General features: G+C 42.5%; 1 long non-coding RNA gene across 3 annotated transcripts in view; it reads left to right on the top strand.

The window, feature by feature from the left end:
• The first annotated feature begins 1,839 nt into the window (after nt 1-1,839).
• The window catches only part of LOC138742901 (uncharacterized), a 119,494-nt gene continuing 110,822 nt past the window's right edge, over nt 1,840-10,511 (top strand). For all 3 annotated transcript variants that reach the window (XR_011344514.1, XR_011344513.1, XR_011344512.1), the window contains exon 1: nt 1,840-1,956. This is a non-coding gene — a long non-coding RNA (uncharacterized lncRNA). The remainder of the gene's footprint in view (nt 1,957-10,511) is intronic.

Genomic DNA, 10,511 nt, shown 5'->3' with positions numbered 1-10,511 from the left:
GAGATGTATCTGCTGCCAAAACAGGCTGTATTTGAGCAGACTTTTGTGTAGGAGTGCGATAGAGCCTGTCAACCTCCCGTGCTATGTCATGGGGACGGCAAAAATCCACGTTAGTAATGGGTATGGTGACGCAAGCTGGCAGCTTTGGTAGGAATAAGGTTTCAAAAAGCAGGTAATGAGAATGAACATCTGCCAATGCCAGTATCTCATTCATTAGGTCTGTTGGATTCCTGTCACCCAGGCCTTCCATGTTCAAAAGTCGCATGCCACGCTCATGCCTTGTCAATTCCAGTGTATCTAGAAGAAATTGGCTGAACCTGATGTACTGGTTCTCCGCCTGAGGATTGGAAATAAATTCACTCACTCAAGATGCAGTAGCAGCGTCCAATGCACCTACGACATGCCAGAACTTTGTGTCCTCCGCTGTTATGCCCTAAAGATGAAACTGGGGACAGGTTACTCATACCTACAAGACGAGCTCACTTTTAGGGGCTCTCCAAATCAGTTTGTGGTTTTATTTTGCTTTTTCAATTTTTTGAAAAATTCTGAGGTTGATGTGTCCAGAAAGGAGGCAAGTGAACTCCAACTGCGTTAACTGCTGCCATGACGGCGGCTGCTGCTGTAGCTGCATCCATTATGACTGTGGACTCAGAATTTGGCCGAATCTTGCAGTCGGGGCCACCAATTGTAGCAGCTACTATGGTAGAGCTACTAAAGAAATACAAACACACGCCAGAGTAATCAACTCAAGACTGATTTATTCAGGGTTTACAGGCTTCTTTTATATACTGTGTATCCTGGATTACACAGGACAAGGTGGGTCGTCACTATGAGATTGTTGCCGATTCACGGGACCAGCAGGTTTAAATCTAGCCTTGTAAGTGTCCCGCGCCTTCTGGCAGGAGACTCAATAGCTCAACTGTGCTGGCGACAGTTTGGATGGCTGCACTGTGTGCCCGCTCAGCCCGCTACACGGCTGCTACATCATGCGCAGCGCCCGTATTATGGTTCTGCACGCCTGCAGAACCACGCCGGTGACGGTTTGTGTTGCCGCACTGTGCGCCCGCTCGGCCCACTACAAATACCTGCACACATTCATTGTGGTTATCTTCAAGCAGCAGAGCTGTTTTAAGATCGACACACAGCAGATAATTAGGCATGGAGGAGGATCTATTGTTGGAAATAGCAAAGGAATGTTGCACTGTCACTGTCAAAATAATATCCAAGTTTACCACCTGTGTGGTAATGAACAGTGATACAGTTCAGCAGAATTCAACTGCTGGACATCAAGATCCTTAAAGATTCTGATTTGTCTTCAATTGTTAATATTTGCATCACTGATATCTCACCAACTCAATCAAGCTAAACTACATTTGCTGATGAATTTTTGAAAATGATTGCCCAAAAAGAATACATGCTTATGGAAGACATGAAAATAATTGAGGTCTATTATAAATTCTTATCATTTGTCTCTGCATTTTATTGGGAAATGGGTTTACAAATGGAGCTTGGGTACTTTCCAGTGCAACTAAACATTTTGATTAAATACTCAAGAAGTTGCTTCAAAGTTTTTTTTTCAATCATCATTATTTGTATGACAACTAGGTGCAGCTTGGGTAGAATTGGCTTGGAGTGGATACATGTCCCTTGTGGACAGCGAAAATGGCTCTTGTTTTCTTAGTGGCTATATACTGTGCATCAACATGGGCACAATCCATAAAGGAATTTTGTTGGAATGCATGATAGAGCTTAAAAGCAGCATGAACATTGTTACATCATGCCTTATGGAACACTCCCATACCCATTAAGATCATTATACCTGTTCTGTATTTGAAATTAAGAAAACCTCTGAATTTTCATTTGAAATAAGTGGTAGAAGGTGTAGAAAATCAACAAGAGTCAAGTTTGGACCCTCATTACAGATTAACATTCTGGCTCCACTGTGTCATATAAAATGTAGATAAGTATAAAATGCATTGGTGTAATGTGGGGATTACCATTTACAGCTATATAAATGGATGACAAAGGATGTCCCAGTATGTAGTTGTGGAAAAGCTGTCCAAATTATGGACAAAAAGATTTTTAAGTCTTTGCTTACTACGATCCAAGAGGAGATTTTTTTTTCTGCTCATTTTATCTCATGGCTAAAGACCACAAAGTGGATTATGGCATGGATGTTAAAACAAAAACAAAATCACAGCATCTGTGGACACTGAAACAAGGCTATTGCTACAGATAAATGATCGGCATAGGAGAAAGATTGTGAAGCTCTATAGTGAACTTCTCATGGCAAAATTCCAAAGAATTTGTCACCACAACTAACTCATTTCAATCCTTTTCGAACCTGTGCCTGGATAGCTTCCTGATCTTCTGTGGATGGAGCACATCTCTTTTCTCCACATTGTTCATCAAGGTTTCAACTACTTTGCTGAATAATTTTGCAGATCACTCACTTTGCCAAAGCAATATTTGTGTGAAATCAGCCAGAATTTTAGGTAGCGCAGACTTACTTCAGTAATACTCAAAATTGTTGGAGAAACTCAGCAGGTCTCTTAGCATCCTTAGGAAGTAAAAGCAGTCAACGTTCAGCTCCTCACCCCATTTCCTTCCTTCTCTATAAGAGAATTACCCTTCTTAGACCTCTCCCTGAACATTTCTCATCTTTCTTTTCTACCATCCCACTAGTTTCCACCTATTACATCTTACCCGTTAGCCTATGCTCCTCCCCCTTCCCCTTCCCTCTCTCCTCTCCTGCTCCCCTATCCCCCCACCTTCTTATTTAGGCATCTACCAGTTTTTATACATTCCCAACAAAGTGATCAGGCCCGAAATGTTGATTGCCTTTTACTTCCTCTGGATGCTGCATGACCTGCTGAGTTTCTCCAACACTTTTATATACTGCACTCAACCCCAGCATCTGCAGATTTTCTTGTTTACCTCAGACTTACTTGAGTCTCAGTCATGGGTCCCAACTTGAAATGTTGACTGACCATTTCTCTCCATGAATGCTGCCTGACCTGCTGAGTCCCTCTAGCTTCTTGCTGTATGCTCAGGATTTCAACATCTGCAGTCCTTGTGTTTATTTTGCTTTAAATGATGTTGGTCACATGCTGAGACATATCAACGCCTAGCAAAGTTGAGACCAGCTTTGTAATACAATCTTAATAATTAGTAGGGAATATAAAGACAACATTCAACCTCATCAATGAAATAGAGACAGGTAACTCACGCCTACAAGACGTGCTCACTTTTAGGGGCTCTCCAAATCAGTTTGTGGTTTTGCTTTTCCAATTTTTTGAAAAATTCTGACCTTGTCACTTGATCTGCAATGGTCTGCTGGAGACAGCAAGACGGCTATTAAAATCACTTCACTGTGTAAGACTCGGGTTAATGTATGCTCGACTAAGGAGAGATACTATCTATGTCAAAGATTGTTCAGACAAAGAAGGAGACTATTGAGCCATGATGTGGTGTTCAAGCCTAGGGTCTTAAACTCAGGAAGCAGATTCTATCTTCCTTCGCAGTTGAGCGTTAAAAACATAAACTCCAATGACTTCTGACAGGATGGGATTAACTGTAGCCTCAGGTTCTATATATTTAGTGTGAGGCATATGGTATATGGTCTGTGCTGTAGAGCGTGCGTTTCTGGCAGGTTTAAACATGAGGAGGAAGAAATACCATCTGCTTCCATTGGAACAGCCCAGACCTTGTGAATGAGACCATCACCTAGAGGGAACCGGTGATGTTGAATATTTGAGTCTTACAGTCGAATTGTCATATTTTCAAAGCATATCTGGAACCCACTTTCTCACTCTTTGCCATTTCAGTGTTCCTTTTAGAAGTACTGATGCCAATTTTTGTGGTACATTACTTGTTGATATTTAGATGAAGCCTCCCTAACCCATCCTCTGGCTGTTAACACAACAATTTCTTTATTCCACACTAATCATTGAGTAAACTCGCTGTTGGCTTACTTCTGGTTTGACACCAGTTTAGAATTCAAAACTGCTTCAGTATCATCATATCAAGTGATTTCTGTCAAATTCCCACATAACCAGATTCAGAACTCCCCGTCATCACACTCAGTAATTTCACATCATCATTGCCTACCTCCTGCTGACAAATAAGCCATTGGCTAATTTGGACACTGATGGAAGGGGCAGTGGGGATTGCAAGGGTGCAGGATACATTCTGGCTCTCTATACCATCACTAAGTGAGGGTTGGAAGCATTGATGACCTGTCAGGTTGAAATTTCAAGGCCATGCCAATGATCTAGATCTCCATTAGATGATGGGAGAATTAATGAAAGTAAAAAGCCAACTAAAACTGCCCTCACTAATCCACCTGATTCCGATACATTAGTTAGAGGGACAAATGCATTATCCCTGTAAAAATGAAATCAATGTATTCACACTGAGGTCACACACTATTGTGTTGTGCATCTCAGGATGACTGCCTGTACCATGTGCTAGTGAGGGCAAGAATAGCAAGACAAATATGTGACTGAGAAACTGGTGTGGGAGCAGGGCTTCAGATTCTTGGATTATTGGGATCACTTTTGGAGAAGGTACAACCGGTACAAAAAGAATGGGTTACACCTGAACCCAAAGGAGACTAGTATCCTGGCGGACCGGTTTCATATAGCTGATAGGGACAGTTTAAACTAATTTGGCAGGGGGATGGGAACTAAATGCTCGGGCTGAAGAAGGAGGAAAACCGCAGTAAAGTGAAGATAGTATGCAGCAGGAATGACAGTCTTGCAATGTGGGATGAGAGAAACATAGTACATTCAACAACCAGTGAGAAGGTATTAGACTTAAATGCATGTAGCATTAGAAACAAGGTGGATGATCTTGCTGTATACCTACAGGTTGGAGAGTACAATGTTGTTGACATTACTGATAGGCAGGGAGGGAGTGGTGTGGCTCTGCTGGTAAACAACAATATTAAATCATTGGAACGAAAGGACATAGGATCAATAGAGGTAGAGTCCTTACGAACCGAGTTAAGGAATAGGGCACTAATGACAGTTACACACAGGTCTCCAAACAGCAGCTGGGATGTGGACTACAAAATACTATAGAGCTGGAAATAGCTAAGGCATGTCAGAAAGACAGCGTTACAATAATCATGGGGGATTTTTAACATGTAAGTAGATTGGGAAACCCAGGTCAGTATAGAATCTCACAAGAGAGAGTTTGTGGCTTTTTAGAGCAGGTTGTTGATGAGCCCACCGGGAGATCAGTTGTTCAGGATTGGGTGCTGTGTAATTAACCAGAGGTGATTAGAGAATTTAAGATAAAGGAACCCTTAGGAGGCAGTGATCATGATATGATTGAGTTCACTGTGAAATTTGAAAAGGAGAGGCTAAAGTGTGATGTGTCAGAATTTCCGAGAATTAAAGGAAATTCTTCTTCTTCTTTGGCTTGGCTTCGCGGACGAAGATTTATGGAGGGGGTAAAAAGTCCACGTCAGCTGCAGGCTCGTTTGTGGCTGACAAGTCCGATGCGGGACAGGCAGACACGATTGCAGCGGTTGCAAGGGAAAATTGGTTGGTTGGGGTTGGGTGTTGGGTTTTTCCTCCTTTGCCTTTTGTCAGTGAGGTGTGCTCTGCGGTCTTCTTCAAAGGAGGTTGCTGCCCGCCAAACTGTGAGGCGCCAAGATGCACGGTTTGAGGCGTTATCAGCCCACTGGCGGTGGTCAATGTGGCAGGCACCAAGACATTTCTTTAGGCAGTCCTTGTACCTTTTCTTTGGTGCACCTCTGTCACGGTGGCCAGTGGAGAGCTCGCCATATAACAGGATCTTGGGAAGGCGATGGTCCTCCATTCTGGAGACGTGACCCATCCAGCGCAGCTGGATCTTCAGCAGCGTGGACTCGATGCTGTCGACCTCTGCCATCTCGAGTACTTCGACGTTAGGGATGAAAGCGCTCCAATGGATGTTGAGGATGGAGCGGAGACAACGCTGGTGGAAGCGTTCTAGGAGCCGTAGGTGGTGCCGGTAGAGGACCCATGATTCGGAGCCAAACAGGAGTGTGGGTATGACAACGGCTCTGTATACGCTTATCTTTGTGAGGTTTTTCAGTTGGTTGTTTTTCCAGACTCTTTTGTGTAGTCTTCCAAAGGCGCTATTTGCCTTGGCGAGTCTGTTGTCTATCTCATTGTCGATCCTTGCATCTGATGAAATGGTGCAGCCGAGATAGGTAAACTGGTTGACCGTTTTGAGTTTTGTGTGCCCGATGGAGATGTGGGGGGGCTGGTAGTCATGGTGGGGAGCTGGCTGATGGAGGACCTCAGTTTTCTTGAGGCTGACTTCCAAGCCAAACATTTTGGCAGTTTCCGCAAAGCAGGACGTCAAGCGCTGAAGAGCTGGCTCTGAATAGGCAACTAAAGCGGCATCGTCTGCAAAGAGTAGTTCACGGACAAGTTTCTCTTGTGTCTTGGTGTGAGCTTGCAGGCGCCTCAGATTGAAGAGACTGCCATCCGTGCGGTACCGGATGTAAACAGCGTCTTCATTGTTGAGGTCTTTCATGGCTTGTTTCAGCATCATGCTGAAGAAGATTGAAAAGAGGGTTGGTGCGAGAACGCAGCCTTGCTTCACGCCATTGTTAATGGAGAAGGGTTCAGAGAGCTCATTGCTGTATCTGACCCGACCTTGTTGGAAATTACAGTCACATGAAAGAGGAACTGACCAAAGTTGATTGGAAAAACATACTAATAGGGAAGATGGCAGATCAACAATAGCTTGAGTTTATGCACAAAATGAGGAAAGTGCAGGACAGGTACATTCAAAAAGGAAAGAAAATAATGAATGGAAAAATGAGACAATTGTCGCTGATGAAGGAGTTAAAGGCAAAATAAAAGCAAAAGAGAGGTCACACAAGGAAGCAAAATTAAGTGAGAAGTTAAAGGACGGGAACTTAAAATCTTGGAGAAGACAACTAAGAAGGTGATTAGGAAATTAGCAAATAATATCAAAGAGGATACTAAAAACTTTTTTAAATATATAAAGAGTAAAAGAATGGCCAAAGTAGACATAGGACCAATAGAAAATTACACTAGTTAAATTGTAATGGGAAACAAGAAGATGGCAGAGGAACTGAATGAATATTTGGATTAATCTTCACTGTGGAAGACATTAGTAGCATACCAGATTCTCATGGCTCTCTCAGAAGAGTGCAGTCAAGATCATGAGAGAGAAGGTACTTGGTAAGCTAAAGGTAGATAAGTCTCCCAGACTGGATGGGATGCACTCATGGATTCTGAAGGAGGTAGCTGTAGGGATTGTGGAGGCATTGGTAATGATCTTTCAGGAATCAATGGAGCCTGGTATGATTCTAGTGAACTGGAAGATCGCAAATATCACTCCGCTTGTTTAAGAAGGGATCAAGGCAGCAGAAAGGAGATTATGGACCTATTAGCCAGGCATAGGTGGTTGGGAAACTGTTGGAGTCGATTGTCAGTGATGAAGTTTCAGAATACCTGGAGGTGAATGAAAATATAAGCCTAAGTCAGCATGATTTCCTTAAAGGAAAACTATGCTTGACAAATCTATTACAATTTTTTGGACTATGGAATAGATGGCTTTGGGGCTAAATTTACAGATGATACCAAAATAGGTAGGCGGTGCTGGGGATACTGAAAGGCTGCAGAGAAACATGGATAGATTAGGAAAATGAACAGGTGCAGATGAAATGCAATGTTGCAAAATGTCCAGTCTTGCATTTTGGTAGAAGAAAGAGACAGGCAGACTATTATTTAGATGGGGAGAAAATTCAAAATCCCAAGGTGCATAGGGACTCGTGCAGGATATCCTAAATATTAACCTCTAGGTTGAGTTGGTGGTGAAGAAGGTGAATGCAATGTTGCCATTCACTTCTGGAGAAATAGTACATAAGAACAGGGATGTAATGTTGAGACTCTATAAAGCACTGATGAGACCTCATTTGAAGTACTGTATACCATTTTGGGTGCCATATTTGAGAAAAGAAGTGGTGGTGCTGTAGAGGTTTCAGAGAAAATTTACTAGATTGATACCAGGATTGAAAGGGTTAGCATATGAGGAATGATCGTCGGCTCTTGGTCTGTACTCATTGGAGTACAGAAGGATGAGGGGGGACCTCATAGAAGCATTTCCGATGCTGAAAGGCCTGGACAGAGTAGATGTGGCAAGGATGTTTCCCATGGTAGGGGAGTCTAGGACAAGAGGGCACAACTTCAGGATAAAATGGCATCAATTTAAAACAGAGATGCTGAAAAATTTATTTAGTTAGAGGGTCGTGAGTCTGTGGAACTTGTTGTCACAGGTGGTGTGGAAGCGAGGTCATTGGGTATATTTAAGGCAGAGGTGAGTCAAAGTCGGGTTATGGGGAGAAAGCCAGGCTGAGTGGGAGGATGGATCAGCTCATGATTAGAATGGCAGAGTGGACTCAATGGGCCTACTTCTGCTCCCATATCTTGTAATCTCGTGATTTTGAAGACACCATAGATTAGAACAGATCCAGCTGCTCAAAATAGTGTGGTCATGAGGTGCTGGGCACAACCCATCATGTTTTAAAGATCTAGTGAATTAACTTGGCTCAATGAGGGGTAAGAGTAGTACCCTAGCACATTTTAAAATGGGGATCTCATCCAGTTGCTGGGTTTAAATCCTGGAACTCTTCACAGTATTGCACTTCACTTTCACTCTAGTGATTAAAAATTGTTCAAGAGGCAGCTCGCCTCTCTCATTAGGGAGGAGCAATAAATATTGGCCTTGTCCATGAGGGCCACAGACTGCAAATGAATTAAAAGGAATGTTTTCAAAATGTTCCTTTCCTTCATGACCAAAACAAGAACTGGGATTAAGCTCAGTACTATAATGGAAATTAATGATGACATCAATCTACTTTAATGTTTGCAACTGGTTAGAAATGCCCATAGTCAGAGGTATGGTCAATGGGATGACCCACATGGTCTCTCCTTTCATGTACTCAAAAATGTCAGCAGAACAGAAAATATCGCTAATAAAATTGCATCCAATTGGAAAGTTTTTCATTGGTATGCTTTTGAGAATGGTTCATAATTCTAATATATAACTTTTAAAATGTTTCTGAAATCACTGAGTTTGTTAAGTACGGCTGATTGTCCAATCAAACAGAAACAGATTTTTGAAAAGCAAGTTATATAAAGGGCACTGTGTCCCTCACCAAATCAGAAAAATCTCACAATAGAATTCCCTTCATTTTATTCTTTATGGCTTTATAACAGCTGTCACAGTTGAATAGGATCAATTCTGCAGCTGTTGCAATTTAATTTAAAACATGTGCAGCCCATCTGTCTAACCCTACAATCTGTCCACGTGAAACCTGGTGAACCCACAACATGTTCACATATCACCCAGTGAACCCCTTGGACCTTTCCCATAAGGAATCCAGTGAACCTTACATCCTGTCCAATATGCAACCCACTGAACCCACACCCAACCTGGTCACACCGCAACCAAATAGACCCTACAAATGATTGGAAATGGGAAAGCATAATTATAATGTTATTTCTGTATTAGGTTAGTGAGAATCAATTTTTCACAAGTGAAGCATGAGAACAACCATTTCAAGATGCTTTGAAACGTTCAGAAATTTTGAATAGATGCTTCTAGTTGTCAGTCATCCTTGCAAACATGAACATGAGGAATTGCGTTATTCCCTGGTAATGCTCCAACTAGAGTTTTGCAAGGAAACCTGAACCTTGTTTTCTTGTCATTGGCCACTTGGTCCGACTGCTACACGTCAATCTCGGTAGGGTTCAGTGTGTAGGTAGTTACGTAGATTCTTGGGAACCTCACAGTCTGCATAAAACCATACCCAACTAATCTCTTGCTCCCACCCCCACCCCACAGTGAAAGTGCTTCCACAGTCAGGGAGGCTGTGTTTCCAGCACCCCACAAAAGAACAGTCTCGTCAACTCCCCTGTACCAACAGAAAGTGTGCTCATGTCTCCCCCAACCCGGCACACAGGAAGGGAGCTGATGCCTCTTTCCAGATAGAACCACCGTCCCCTTCCTCCAGAGAGAGAGAGAAAGAGTCTGTCCATTGCCCTCCACATGCAAATACAGTAGCCTGTGTTGCCTCATGGAAAATGTAACGACATATGAGCAAAAGATATTACAGTAAACCTCCAGTGATCCTGGGCCATTGGATGTTCCTCTTAATAGTTTTGGAAAAGTTTTACTTAACTTTTTTTTAACATGCTGCACAGAAGCAGAACAGATTTTCCAGGGAGCCTGTTGAGTTCAAATGGATCAGGAGATGTACAAGCACCCTGGACCCAAGCTAGGGCTCTGTATTTGAGCAGCATGGGCTTGTGGGCCAGAAAGGTTTGCAACCATATTGTATCTCTAAATTTAAAATGAAATGAAATTAAAATATAATGAAGCTACAAGGCTTCAATAATATGTAAAGTGACTAAAAATAAAACTATAAGGAAATACAAATACTGCAGATACTGGAATACTGAGTAAACTATGAGCTG

The sequence above is a fragment of the Narcine bancroftii genome, chromosome 9, assembly GCF_036971445.1.
Source record: "Narcine bancroftii isolate sNarBan1 chromosome 9, sNarBan1.hap1, whole genome shotgun sequence".
NCBI lineage: Eukaryota > Metazoa > Chordata > Chondrichthyes > Torpediniformes > Narcinidae > Narcine > Narcine bancroftii.
This window is presented reverse-complemented; position numbering and strand designations above follow the sequence as displayed.